The sequence below is a fragment of the Sturnira hondurensis genome, unplaced genomic scaffold (assembly GCF_014824575.4).
Source record: "Sturnira hondurensis isolate 20B ecotype Veracruz unplaced genomic scaffold, ASM1482457v3 Scaffold0001872, whole genome shotgun sequence".
NCBI classification, from domain to species: domain Eukaryota; kingdom Metazoa; phylum Chordata; class Mammalia; order Chiroptera; family Phyllostomidae; genus Sturnira; species Sturnira hondurensis.
In genome coordinates, this window is record NW_028074503.1 from 17,480,992 (window position 1) to 17,496,370 (window position 15,379).

Sequence of the window (15,379 nt, forward strand, 5' to 3'; positions counted from 1 at the left end):
AGCCCCCTGCCGGGAACTGGCCTGCAACCCAGGCATGTGCCCTGACTGGGAATCGAACCCCGATCGTCTGGTTCGCAGGCCCACGCTCAATCCACTGAGCTACACCAGCCAGGGCATTCCTCTTTCCTTTTTGAAGACTAATAAATAAAAATCTGGCAAACAAACCTCTCACAATTCTTTGTCTTCAAAAATGTTTTGTAAGTGAGACTTTATTTGTTGTTTTGTGTACACAGACATTTCAGTTCGTACACAATTCTTAACCTATGTACCAACAATGTAAAGGCATATAGTTGTGATTCTTTTCTGAAGTTATTCCAGTGACCTTCCAGCTAAAAATTTGGAGACTAATTTTCTTAATCAAATACCAATACCTGCTAATGTTGATATGCTGTTACATCGAAGTCTGACTTAGTCACTATTTAGTATGACATATGCTATGCAATCCAATGTTCGATCTTTCACAACACATTAGCAAAGTTACTAGGAAAGCTGGACTACCACAACGAAGATGTGGATAGTGTATAGAAGTCTGACAAGGAGAGCCAAGATCAAGGAGCGGTTCTCCTTAGGAAACAATTCTACCAAAAACATGAGAAGAGGAGTAATTTAAAATGTTCAAGATACGGTGAATGCATGACTGACTCCAAATTGCCATTTAGTACGCTTTGTATTATGGGATATACAAACTATCCCTGCATTTACACTTTAAAAAATGGGATGAGGTGGAATTCCCTCCTTCTTAAAAAATATTTCCAGAGCCATTAAAAACTTGCATTTACAAAATAGTTGATAAAAATCTTCCTCTGGGTTGTGCAGGAAAGGAGACAGGGACCACTGATAAGACATGCTACGTGATATTAATCGGACTTGGCTTCCTTTTCTCCTCTTTCATCCGAGGCTGAACTTTTCCCATTTTTAGTTTCTCTGTTTTCTGCGGGTAGATCTGCTTTAGGTTCCTGGTTCACCAGGTAGACCTGGTTTCCCTTTGCTCCCCTTCTCACTTTTGCTTGCATGCTTTCCTCTGCATATTTACCCTTTCCTGCTGCCTTTTTTGGCTTGGTTTCCTTTTGTAGGAGCAGGTTTAGCTGACAGCCTCCTGGATCTCCTCTTTTCTCCCCCTTCCCATCCCCTTGATGAAGCTGACCTTCCTCTTGGGCTCGGGGACGGGGCAGGTGTGTGCAGATTGCCTGAGGGCCATGACACACCCAGAACCTTTGCACACCTAACCTGCCTGGCTGCTGCCACTATGGACGTTTTAAAAAAAATTATTCGGGCACTGCACTTTTCTGATAAAGATTACTAAATTTTGTGGTTTGTAGTATTCTTCACGATAAAAAAACTTAGAATCCTAGAACCAAGCAAGGAAACAAGCTATGCAAAACATAAAATAAAAAAAACACTAATGATGTTTCCCAATTTAAATAAATGTCAATGGCAAACATAAATAGAATGCAATCATATGAATAATAATAAAGAACTGTCATGGGTACTGAACTTTCCATCAAAGGTTTGTTTTAGTGTTCTGACATATTCTAACATTTAAATATTTCTAAAACTTTCAAAATATGTGTAAACAGAGATGAATTAAAGTGCTTTGGGGGGTGGGTGGGTGTTTAAAAGATGAAAGAATTATACACACATCCTGTGAAGTTTATTCATTGAATTAGTACCTAACCTGCACTAAGTGTTTGAAGGAAGATGAGAGAGAGAAAGAGAGAGAGAGAAAGAGAGAGAGGGAGGAGGGGAGGGAGGGAGGGATCCAGGATGCTATTACAAATACAATGTCTTTCCAAAATCCAACACCAAAAAAACATTTTCAGAGAGTTATCAGAGACCAAAGATGCCCCCAAAAGCTAGCATTTACATATCTAATGTTTACATTTTCTCCTCTGAACCTCTGTTTACTCTTGTTTCAGTGAGCTAGTTTCTTATAAAGCAGATTGGCACAGGGAAATGAGGAAAAGAAACGGAGCACAAAGAACAGGATACTCTCTGATGCCCTCTGTATAAATAAAGCAATGAGATTGAACGTGAAAGAAGTGAACATAAGGAGGCCTGAATCTGATCTTGACTCTGCATTAACAGGTTCTGCAATTCTCAATGAGTAATGTAACTTTTCTGGGTCTTATTTTACTTTTGTTCAATGTGAGGGTTTGGAACCTAACCTAATTTCCTTTTCACATTGTAATTATGAAATATTTTAAAAATATAGAAAAGCGCACCAAATGATATTACAATCATATGTCTACTACACATATTTAACAAATGCTAATTTTTGTTACATAATTTGTACATCATATAATTGGTCAATTGTAACTTTATAACTCAGAGATTTTTAAGTAAATTTAAATAGTTTAGAACATTTTCATTACCCTCCAAAGACCCCTTGCATGCCTTTCACAGTCAGTCCCCCTTCCTAGATTTGCTATATCTGGGCATCTCACATATGAAATCATACAGAAGTGGCTTTTTGTATTTGGCTTTTTCTCTTAACACAGAAAGCAGCAAACTGGCCAACAGGTGAATTCTTTTGAACCCCTATTTTGTAAATAAAATTCTGTTGCTTATTCATTTTCATACTATCTATGACTATTTTCCCACCACAAGGTCAGAGTTGAGTATTTGCAAGAATAATTTCATAGACTGCTAGACCCGAACAATTTATGGATTTCGTCTGGCCCTTCAGAAAGTTTTGCTTACTTAAGATTCGACTTGTCTTTAGTTTCATGACATTGTAGTATGTTTCAGTACTTCCCTTTATTGCTGTTGAATCGTTTTCCAATATACTCACATACCACATTTTATTTACTCATTCATCGCTTCCTGGGATTGTTTTCAGTTCTTGGCTGTTATGAATAATGCTGCTAAAACATTTGAATATGTGTCTTTTTGTAGACCTACGTTTTTATTTTCTGGGATTGATACCTAGGGATGGAATTGATGGTCATATGATAATGACCATTATTATGGTCATTGCAATACGACCAATTGATGGTCATATGAAATATAATTCATAATTAACTTTTTAAGAAAGTCTGAGATTATATTTCAATGTGGCTGTTCAATTTAACATTCCTTCCAGGACCATATGAGGGTTACAGTTTCTCCACATCCTCCTCAATACTTGTTGCCTGTCTTTTTATTTTAGCTATTCTAGGAGACACAAAGTGGCACAATCATTGTAATTTTAATTTGCGTTTCCCAATGACAAGTTATATGGAACATTTATTTCCTGAGCTTATGGGTCTTTTGTCTATCTTCCTCTGTGAAGTGTTTACTCAATTGCCTATTCAAATTCAAATTCTGTACACAGTCCTTTATTGGATTTACAATTTGTAAATATTTTCTCTGAGTCTAACATATGCTTTCAATTTCTTAATAATGTCTTTTGAAATGTAATTTTTATTTCTGATGGAGCTTAATTTTTAATGAATTAGGTGCTTTAGGTGTTGTAGTTAAGAAGTTTTTTCTAACACAAGGTCATGAAGATTTTTACTAAGTATTCTTTTAAAACATTCATTGTGTTAGCTCTTATATTTAATTCTATTATCCACTATAATATATTTTTTGTTCATGATGTGAATTAAGTATTTAAATTCATTTATCATGTGGATATCTAATTGACCTAACGAAACTTGGTAATAACACTATCCTTTCTCCATTGAATTGCCTTGGTATCTATGTCAAAGGTCAATAAACTGTATGACACTTACTTTACACAATCTCAGGTCCTCTACAGGTCTATGTGAATGCCAGTGGCACACGATCATGCTTACTGTACTTTTATAGGAAGTATTCATATTGAAAAATATGTTTTTGAACTTAGTTTTTCTTTAGTATTGTTTTAACCATTTTATGTCCAATTTTAAGATCAACTTGCCAATTTCTGCCAAAATACAAAGGAAACAAAACAAAGGATTGACTGTATCTATAGATTAATTTTGGGAGACGTGCCATTTTATTGACAATGAGTCTTCAAATACACGAATGTAGAGTGTTTCTCCATCCATTTAGACTTTAATTTCATCTAGCAATGTTTTATAGCTTTCCGTGTGCAAATTTTACACACCCCTCATTAAATGTATTTCTTTCTTTTATTCTGTTTGACATTATTGAAAAATGAAATAACTTACCTTAATTTTCTTATAGTAGCTGACTAGATATAGAAATACTATTGTATTACATAATATGCATCCTTGCTGAACTTATTAATTATAATAATGTGGGTCTTTGTTTTCTATTAGGGGGGTTGTGGATTACCTAGAATTTTCAACATTCTGGATAATGTCCTCTACGGCTTCCCGAATCCTTTCTGATCTTAGTATCTCATTCCTTATGTTCTGTTGACTTGGCTGGCTATAACCTCTAGTACAGTATTAAATAGAAGTGGCAAGAGCAAACATCTTTGCCTTGTTTCCTGTATCACAAGGAAAATATTCAGTCTTTCATCATTAATTATGTTAGCCTTAGGTATTTTATAAATGTCCTTTATTGTGTTGAGAAAGTTTCCTGCCATCAATATTTTGTTGAGAGGTTTTATGACTTTGTCAAATGTTTTTCCTGTATCTACTGAGTGATTTTTATTCTCTATACTGTTAATATGCTGCTTTACATTAAGTGACTTCCAGATGTTAAACAAACTTTGCATTACTGAAATAAATCTTTCTTGGCCATGGCATATAATCCTTTTATATTGCTGCACATAGTTTTATAATATCATGTTAAGAATTTTATCTGTATTGAGAAGGGATTTTTATATACAGGTTCTTATTTTAAAACTGTTTTCAACCTTGGTATAAGAATAATATTGACTTCATAGAACAGATGTGAAGTTGTTTTCTACTAATTTTTCTGAGTTTCAGAAAGATGGCTTTTATTTCATTTTTAAATATTTGACAAAATCCATCAGCGCTTGAGTTTTTATTTGTGAAAATATTTTAAATTACTATTTAATTTCATTACTTGTTTAAGTCAGTTTCGATTTCCTGGTTCTTCTTGGTTCCATATTTGTTAATTTGTTTCTTTCCAGAATTTGCTCATCTAAGTTGTCTACATTGTTAACATAAACTGGGTCATAGCATTCCTTTATGGTGCTCTTACTTCTCTAGGGTTTGTACTGGTGTCCTCTTTTTCTTTTCTAATGAGAGCAATTTAATTTTTTTCCCTTGTGCTGTCTCATTAAATGTGTCATAATTATTATCTTCTCAGAGGTATAAATACATATACTTCAGTATATATATCAGGTATATAAGTACTTCCTTATAGCCTTGTCCATACACCTTTTCTTAATCTTTTAGATTTTGGCCATTTGGGGAACATGAAGTATTATCAGTGTGATTTAACATGTTTTTTCTTATACATGAGGTTGAGTGTTTCCCATGTGAAAAATTACTATTTCTTGTCTAGTGAACTATTTTTATGTTTTTTTCCAATTTAAATTATTGAGCAAGTTTTTATTTGCTATTTAGAAGAAGCTTTGGTATACAAAGATATAAGCCCATTGTGGTACAAGTTGCAAACATCTACTTTTTGTCTTTTTTTTTTTTGAACTTGTATATGGTACTTCAGCCCTACAAAGCTTTCTACTACAAAAAGGTAGTCAAATCTCCCTCACTTTTTTATTACCTTCTTGTTTTGTGTGAGTCATAGTATTTTCCTGTGTCCCAGATCATGATAGAATTTTCTCATTTTTTCTAAACTTCCTTTATTTTTAGTTACATTTAGACTTCTGATTTATTGAAAATATATATTAGTGTATGGTGTGATATTTGGATATGATTTTATTTTATTTTAGATGATTATTCAATTGTCCAATTTTAAATTGTTGATCTGAGATGGTTACGATATCATATTCTAAATTATTAAAGGTACTTAAGTCTATTTCTATGTCTAAACTCATTTCATTTACCCGACCCACCAGCTGACAGGTGAACAAATACTGTACTTTTTATTTTACAGAGGCTCTACAATATAATTTAATCTTCATCTGAACATAGTGCTTGATTTTTAAGAGATCATCTGGCTATATATAGAGAGTGCATATATATGTACATGTACATATATATCCCTGTGTATATATATATACTCTATCTCTCTAAATATATATAAAATCTATGTATAAAATCTATAAATCTAATATAGATCTAATATAAATTCTGTAAATCTAAAAAATATATAATCTAATATGTAGATATAAAATCAACTTCTCTATAGAGATCAAGTTGACCCCCACAAAAACTAACTCAAAAATAATTAAGCCTTTTTTGGTATAGTTGAAAATATACAAAGACAAGCTTTCATTTCATTTTTTTAAATATAGTTTGGTTTGTTTCAATAGTGTTTAAGTTTTCTTTATGAGTTTTGCACATTTACTGTTAACTTTTCTCCCTCATAGTTCACTAAAATGTTTTGGAGCTCAGATCTGTAAGTGTGCTGAATTTTGTCAAGTACTTCATAAGAATGTATCATGATCATTATATTATTTTCTCCAGAAACCTATTATATTAAATTATATTATATATTTTGTAACATTGAAAAAAGTATTATGTTCCTGGAATTAATCTGTTTGTTAACATATATTTTAATGGTTATCACCTCTGCTTATATTTTCTTTAATATTTTTGCAGCAATATTGATATTTCAAATTTGATACATTTTATTTTGTGTTCATTATCAATCATGCTTTTGCATCCATAGCATGTTGGGTTGATATAATAATTTAGAATTTTTCATTTATTTTTTCTCTTCTTTGAACTATCTGGTATTTATAGAATTGATAGAATTGCCCTATGAAAGTTTCTGTAACTTATCTGTGAGCAGTGTTTATTGTAGTCTAATTCCTTAAATTGTTTTCTGAGTAGGTTTGTAGGTTCAGATAACTTGTACTATTACTTTCCCTTAACTATATTTTTCTAGAAAGTTATCCACATCATCTATATTTTCAAATGTATAGAGTTGTGCAAAAAGTTACTGATCATTTTTTATTTCTACTTTTGTATGTTACTTGATGTTTTCTTATTTTTAATTATTATATTGTCTTATTTTTTATTATTAAATTAGTTTTATATTTGACTGATTTTTAAATGTCATATTTTTATGTATTTATCAAATCTAAACTTTGTATTTTTTGCTCTCATAATTTCTCTGCATTTTTATTACTATATTCCTTGTGCTTTCTCTTGTTTTATTATTTTGTGCTGTCTTAAATATCTTAAATGATTTTAAGATGACTTCAAGCAATAGAGAAAACCATAGGAAGTGGAGAAGCTAAAGATCTCATATGTATGACTCATGGACATGAGCTAAGGTGGGGGGAATGTTGATGGGAGGGGGGTACATGGCAGAGAGGGATAAAAGGGAGAAAAAATGGGACAATTGTAATAGCATAATCAATAAAATACACTAAAAAAGGAATATAGAAAACCATATGATAAAATCCAAATGCTTTCATGTAAAACAACACGTCCCTCAATACAGCAAGAAATGAGTTCTTAATATATATAAGAATATTTGCTGTTGTCAACTATTTCAGATACAACTTGTTTAGTCACTTCCAAATGTGACATAATTCTGTATTTGCGCGTACATTTGGTAAAATAGTGTCTTGCTTAGTCTCACTACTTCACTCTCACTTTTCTCTGCTGATTATTTAGGTATAGGAATCAAAGTGAGAAGGTCACTCAGAAATTGGAAGCTTGATTCTAACACCAAGTGTTGTTACATGTAACTGCTGTCTCTTCACCTATGATCTCTATTATACATGATATGTTTTCACGATTTTTATTTTGCTTTCTGTTTTGAATTTTTAGTCTGTAATGCCACTATGATGCATGAGACAAAAACACGTGGTATCCACCAAAATCTATTCTTTTCTGCTTTTATAGCAATACTATTATGGCTGGGAACCTGAATAGGTATCCCTATTTCCCAGCTTCCCTTGCAGTTAAATGTGACCAAGGGACAAATTTCTCTACAGTAAAACAGCTTTTAAGAAAGTGTGTATGTCTTCCTCATGACCTTTCCCATTCCACTGGCTTACAGTAATGGATGGCAATAAGTCTCCCCAAAGGTAGAGCTACGAAATGGTAGGAATAGGGTTCTATAAACATAGAAGAGGGCCACTCATAAACCAAGAGCAACTGTCTTGGATGGTTTGGGGAGGGAGAAATAAGATCCAAAAGAATTTAAGCCACAACATTTTAGAATCTATTTATAGAATAATTTAATCTATTCTAACTAATAAAATTATTTAATAACTGAATTATTTTTACTTATTCTACTCAGAATTCAATGTGATCTTTATCCTGAAAAGCCATATTGTTACTCAGTTTTTTTTAATTGTAAACCACTATATTTCAAACATCTCTCCTAGTCTGTTCTATGAGATATTTTAGAACATCTTCAACTTCCTCTTTTTCTTCTCCAGATCTTTTAACTATTTGCTTTAGTTAGAGAATTCTAAAAAGCAGAGTCTGAGACAAAGAGGGAATTACGACTGGTTTCTCATAGAATGATCCCAGTAGGAGTGAGGACTTTGGACAAGGAAGTATTATGGCCCGAAATACACCACCCCCACTACCCTGCCAAATTTCTATGTTGCAGTGCTAACTCTATTGCTTCAAAATGTGACTGTTTTTGGAGATATGGTCTTTAAAGAGGTTATTAGGGCAAAATGAGGTAATATGGCTAGACCCTAACCTAGTATGACTGGTATTCCTGTAAAAAAAGAGGATTAAGACAGAGATACTACTATTATCTTCCCTCCTTCCTTCTTTCCTTCCCTCCCTTCCTCCCTTCCTTTTTCTTCTTTCTAAGACTGCCATAACAAAACGCCACAGACTGGTTGACTTAAACAATTTGGGAGGCTAAAAGTTCAAGATCAAGATGTCGGTACATTTGGCTTTTCTGGAAACCTGTCTTCTTGGCCTGCAGATGGCTTCCTTGCTCTGTCCTCACATAGCCTTTGATCTGTGCGCACAAGTTCTGGTGTTTTTTGTGTCCCAGTTTTCTCTGTTTCCATGGCCAAGGAGAAGGGCCTTTGAAGAAACCGACTCCACTGACACTTCAGCTTTAAACTTTCTGCCTCACTGTCCGTAGTCCAGAATGGCCTATAAACCTCAACTGCCAGATCTGTCACAGGGCCTCATATTTTGACGGAACCCCCATACAGATATGCATATACATTGGTTATTTTCTCTTTTTAAACTGTCTCATATCAATTTGTCTCATGTAATTTTTTCATGTCAACTACATAGAAGGGTAGGGGAAAGTTATTTTTCTTCCCCCATCCCCTTAAAGGCATTGACAAATATCTAAGAACTTCCCACACAGTACACAATTTATGAACTATGGATAGTATACCACTTCACCCATACAAACTTAATGTAGTGAGGCCTCAGTATGTCTTTTGATTTCACAACTCCTCTCCTATATTTCATGGGTTGTAATATATCAGATCAAACTAATTATTTCTAGCACCTGTATATTTAAAAGATTAAAAAAAATATTTGTTATGAGTTTCCAAGAACCCTCTGAAATATTTAAAGGACAATTTTTGATGAAATAGATATAATTTAGGATTTTACCTGGGAAAGCAAAATATGACAAGTTGCCAGGTGATTTCAATAAAACTGACATAGAGTCATGGGTTGCTGTGTAATCATATTTCACCACCCATTTATTTAAAGTGACAATTAGTTATTAGAAAATGAGATCATGTGATTTTTAAATAATTTTAGTCTTTCCTGAGTGGCAAATCTCTGTTCAATTAAATTATCAAGGATATAATATATAAACCATGGGAAGTTTTCCTCATAAAACACAGAATTTTTGTTATCTAGTCAGGTAACCTAAAGTATCCTTTACAGACTCTTTTAAAGACAGACCAAGTCCAAAATTATTCATTTTAACAGGGAAAAAATTCTAGTTTTACATTAGTGTAATATCTGAGATAAAACTATTTTGACTTTCTATGTCTATATATATATATATGTATATATATATACACACATATATATATATTCCTTATAACACAGCTTTCAAAGTGTCACAGTAAAAGTATTCATTATAAGACCTAAATAAATATATAAACATATATGCAGCCACTGTTCAACAAATAAAAATGAGGCAAAACATATAGAACTTAAAATTATGCTTTAAAATTAACGTTTTAGTATTCTATCTTCTATTATTTTAGGTGTAAACTGAAGCTCCATTAATCACCTAAATTTAGCAACAGTTCAAGTGTTTTAATTGCCTAAAAGTCTTTAACCTTATCATCAAGCTATATTTTACAAAACATAATTGCTATTGAAAAGAAATTTATTAGAATGATGATGAGTTTTGTTCCAAAATTTACATTTTTCATAATCTTAAACATTTGACAGAAGTAACGCTAGTCTATTCGATTTGCAAACCTATATAAATTTAGAGAGGTTACCCACAGTAAAAACATAAGGTTTCTTGCCCTGGCTGGGTAGCTCAGTTGGTTAGAGCATTGTCCCAGTACAGATACACCAAGTGTGTGGGTTTTGGTCCCTGGTCACAGCATGTGCAAGAATCAACCAAAGAATGCACGAGTAAGTGGAACGACAAATCTCTCTCTTCTCTCTCTCTTTTTCCTTTCCTCCCTCATTCTAAAATCAATAAATAAAACGTATTTTAAAAAGCCTTTTTGTATATTATACTTAATTTAACATTGAAAATCAGAGCAGATACAACTGCTATTAAGCCAAACATATTAAACTAGTCTGATTTGCCAAAAATGTGGCAAGCTTGTTACCTGAACCCTTAAAACTTTTGTTAATTATAAGAATAACTTTTACTTCACACATTTAAGAGTATTAGAGGTTTAATTTATTTTCTGGAATGTTTAGGAATATTTAACTAGCATTAGTGCTATTTGCTTCTACACTAATTAGAATAGGATTACTTTGAAAGAGTATATAAAATTTTGAGAATACCTTTAGAAATAGTAAAATATCATCCACTCACACCATGAGAGGTAAAGTTGCTGAGTTATAAGACATATAAACATACAGAGACCCACAGAGAGAAAAGGGCTATAAATTCCATTCTAAAATTTAGCCATGGGTCAAGCACAGATATGCCAATACTAAGTTATTAATCCAAATATACACTTTGTGGTGGGCATAACATTTTCCATGTATTTGAGCTCAAAATAAACAAACAGAAAATTGGAAAAGGCTAACAAACAAGATCCTCTTTTCCCCAATAGATATAAGATCTTTAAAACCGTCCATCTACTTTCAGAAATTGCCACATGATCAGACAATGAGGACAAAAGATGCTGGTACCATAAATCCAGTGAGTAATCACAAGAAATCAAAATCAATTCCTTATCATGAAGCAGATGAAGAAAAGTCAGGAAGATGGGATAAAGAGCTGGGTTCCCAGTGAAGTCCCCAGATCACCAGTCAGGGACAGAGAAGAGGGGCACCACCATACCTCACGACCTGGGCTCAGTAAACAGTGATCTGCAGCCCAGGACCAAGCCTACCAGAGTCATGACACCAAATCAATAAAAGGCACACTGTAACAGACAAATAAGGAGATCATTTTATTCAGCCTATTACAATAGAGAGAATATTCTTTAATGAGAAACTCTTCGAAGGAAAGAAAGGGTGTCCTTATGGGAATCAGGAAAAAAAATAGAGATAGGTCTTATCTCTGACTGTGTAAGAATGGTGCAGTCCTTTACAGTTAGCCAATTCTTGGAAGAAAAGGAAAAGTGCACATTCTCCTTGACTGCTGGTCTTCTCTGAAAATAGGAGTAAGTTGAAATTCAACACTGTCAGAGTTTTCTTTATCTCTTCATGTAATATTAAATTTTTGAGTGTGTGCCTTTCTTTGGTGAGGTTATTTTTTAAAAGCACGGACACCATGGCATATTAAAGTTGCGTGACACGGAAGTTTCCTACCTGTAATCAACTCGGGTTCAGGGGTTTCATTCACCAAAGGTATTGGCTTCTGTTTCTTCACTGAACGTTTAGTATGAATTCAAACCCAAAGTAATGCAGTGCAATGTCCTGGGGGCTTAATTTCTTGTCTTAATTTTTTTCTCCTTTTCCTTCCTCTTTCTCCTCCTTCACCTCTTCCTTTAACATCAATGCCTAAGATAAGAAATAAAATGCAAATTCGCACGTGCCTTTTTAAATCATTTTGTGTAGAGTTCTCTAATAGAAATATTCTGCAGATGGCATTCCCTGGGAAAGGTTTAATAAGGGGTGCTTTTGGAATTGGCACCAATTGAAAGGGGAAAAAAACGCAGGATTGGGAGAAGGAGGATGCAAGCTGTGCACCCCCAAGCCAACTTGACTCCTCCTGTGAGGGGTTCTGGAGGTGGCGTGGCCTGTGGGATTTGTCCAGAGTTGGGTCACAAAGCCAGGCCTTCATGCCCATATGCCCAGCCACTAGCCATGCATCAGCCTAGAAAGGGAGCTCAAATTTGGGAAAAGTCTCTCTCTTCAGCTGAGATAATCCCCAAAGCAGGAGCGTATCTGCTATAGCGGAGGAAATAAATCTTATTTGTCAGAGGGTCTTAGTAACCCCATGCAGAGTCCACAAAGTATTTTCCTAAAATGATGGGGAGAATTTGGAGCCCCAGGATTTATGCAAGGGATTCAGTTCCAAGTTAATCACTCTATTCAGCCAAAGCTCCCATCTTTTTGCCCTGGTCTCAGAGTGTTACAATCCCTGCCTGTAACTGTTAGATTCCGTAGTTTATTATAAATCTTAGGAGTGCCGGCCTCTTCGTGATGCTTTTGGCTTGATTTCTCTCTTCGATTTTAACATCTCGGAATTTCTCTTTCTTGGGAGCTTAGCTCTAAGTTTGTTCTTTCATCCTTATTTTGTAGTGTCTTTCAGATCATTTCATTACTTGGTGTTTAGAGTTCTAAAGCTCCAATGCGCTCTACAGAATCTGTATCACCGACTGTTTTGGATATGGATTGTATTTGTTGCCTATGACTCAATTGCTGTATTTGCAGCCAGAGAGGGTCCCCTTTTCATCAGTTCAGTCCACCCAAAGGATCAGTGTTTCCTTAACCTGCTAATGTTTACCGCTGATATGTTTTGACTTGAATTGTGAAATGCTCTTCACATTTCATTTTTTTTTCCAAAAGATTCCCTCAGAAGTAATACGCCTCATGATGCTTAGGAGACACCTTTTTTTAAAACCGGAATTAGACCATTGTAGTTTGACCTTGAGACATACCATTATGTTAAAATGTAAATCTCCACAACGTCAACTTTTGAAGTTTAAAAAAGGTCACTATCTCAAAACCAAGTTAGTCTCAAGCCCCAGTCAGATTTATTACCAGTTACTCTTTGCATATACTGCTATATGTGACACCTGTCTTAGCCAATGAAATCCGTAATCCTGGAGAGCAGATAATGTATTTTCGATTTTCTTTGGTCTCACCCCCCATTATTTGGGACAAAGCCGAAAATATATAGGTATTTAGTCCTTATGAAGTCACAGAAGGCTGTGGAGAGGAGAGAGGGAGGACGCCAGAGCGGGCGGTTGCCAGGTTCATTGGCAAGCACCTTGGCAACATCTCACCTGGGGACGCAGCATGACGCAGTAGCTTTTGAATCAGACGAACATGAGTTTTCATCCCAGCGCTGTTGTGCACTCACTGTGTAACCTTGGGCAAGTACTTAAAGTTCCTTAACCTTACTTTTCTTTTTTTTTTCACCTGATAAATGCAATTAATAATAACACCTAACCCACAGGGGCTTTGTGATCAGAGTTTAAGTGATCTTTTATTATCCTGACAAAACAAGGGATTGCAAAATAACATACAAAAAACACGTTTCCTTCCCTTGTAGCAGAGTTGCTCCAAATGTGTTCCTAATTGCTGAATCACATCGAATGATGCTAAAAATGCACATTCTTTGACAGCCCACTTTGCATCAAAGTATCTATGGATTGGGCCTGGGGAATCTGCCACACTCAAGCAAAATGAAACCCCAGCCGCATCAAAAACAAAGAGAGCTAGAATAAAAGATTTTCTGTCTTGGTTTTTAAAAAATGGAAGAGAACGTGGGGGGCTTGAGATGTGCAGAAAAACAGCAGCAGAGGCCAACAGGAGGCCCATGACCAGCGATCATCTCTGCAGGACCTGAGAAAAGAACCAAATGGCTGAGTCCCTACTGTTGCTTGGCTCATTTGCTAAACACCCTTGTCCAAAGATCTCCAGCAAGCCCAGCAACATTTAGGAATTAATATGATTGGTGTTCCAATAAACTTTAGACAATTGTGTTCCATTGTGTTATTTGGGCTTTTTGAAAAATTTATTTAGTGGAAAAATTCTTTATGGATGAAAGACTGGGACAAATGATAAACACTGCTGCGGACAGAAAACCAAATTCTCTCCTGGACTATGAGAGAGAAAACAAGTTTGTATTTCTCCTTTGTAAATAATGTGAAACTATCTAAATCATTCTCTCTGGGAGCGATGCTGCTTTTGTCTCACCTTTAAATATTCAAGGCGACATTTTTCATTGTGGAATGTCATCCCTGCTGAGCTTACCTCTTCCACAACTACTTTTTAACTGTAGGCTACAATATGCATAACATCACAGCTTTCCTTCAAACTAGAGTAGGCTATAACAAAGGCAATGCACATGTTAGGGTACTAGACCCAAGCTGAGCCCTAACCCCGGCCTTTAAAACAAAGAATAATGATTCCTGAACACCAGGAAGGGGAGAAACAGGTTCCCCATTTCTAATGTGTTCATAGCAGACTCACAGATTCTAATAATTCAGTAGCAAGAAATCTGATAACTTTGTCAACACAAAGTTGTATCTGATGTTATTAAAAGCTAGCTGACATTCTTACTCTGCACACAGCTCAAGACAGGTGCAAATGAAGACTCAAAAACAAAGAACCAGCCCCTGTTCCTTGGGGCTCTGTTCCTTGCCTGATTAATCAGTGGAGATCTGGCCCTCACTGACGACTGCCAAGAACCCAGTCACAGCACAAATCAGCCCATTGAAACGTAGAAAAAGCAATAATCAGATTTAGGAGGCTGGTTTCGTCTAAGCCTGTGGGCAGTGACAATAAGGATGGCTTTACCATGCTGAGAGGCAAATAACTGGTTGCCCACCCCCTACCATACTCTCCAAATGTGTTCAGATCACTAATGAAAATGAGTCCAGAGGCTTCCCATGGGTCAACATTTTGCACATCAGAGAAATACTATACAATTCAGCTTGAGCGACAAGTCTCAGACACCACAAAGGGTGCTGGAATAGGAGTAGAAGCTTGCGGGTCAAGAGAGGCATGAATTCTTAATGCCCCAAGAGTCCAAGAATGGAATAGCAGGGGCAGTCTCATATTCAATTATTTATCAA